We start from the raw sequence: 585 nt of genomic DNA on the forward strand, positions 1-585 counted from the left end.
CAAAAATAATATTTTTTAATTTTTTAATTTTGTGTGTGTGTATAACACACAGAACATCCCAAACATCTTATTCAACTAGACCGGGTAGATTTCAATGGTAATGTTTATCACCTCTACTAATTAACATGATATAAAATTTTATGCTTCCTCCTTAAAAATAATATTTTTTAATTTTTTAATTTTGTGTGTGTGTGTGTGTATAACACACAGAACATCCCAAACATCTTATTCAACTAGACACCCACTTCCCAAATGACACCCTCCCATAGCCTCCCTCCCCCTACTAGAGCCCTTATACTCTATTATACCTGCTACTGTCCGCTGTGTTATCGGCACCCCCAGCTGTTCCCCATTACTTGTCCATCTGGTGAATCTAGTCAGCCTATCTAGGAAGGTCAGCTGTTCCTCATCTAGCAGCAATCAGTTGCCAATATTCCTTTAGATAAGATTGGGGTCTGCTGTTCATTTTCCCAGTTCTATGCTGGGTTACTATCTGGGAGTCCCTTGGGCCACCTTGGCCAACAACTCAAAAGAAGGTATCGCCTGTCTGGCATTGTTGCTTGTTATGTAGCCTTTAGCTATGCA

This window comes from Nannospalax galili, unplaced genomic scaffold (genome assembly GCF_000622305.1).
Source record: "Nannospalax galili isolate Female #2095 unplaced genomic scaffold, S.galili_v1.0 scaffold589, whole genome shotgun sequence".
Taxonomy (NCBI): Eukaryota; Metazoa; Chordata; class Mammalia; order Rodentia; family Spalacidae; genus Nannospalax; species Nannospalax galili.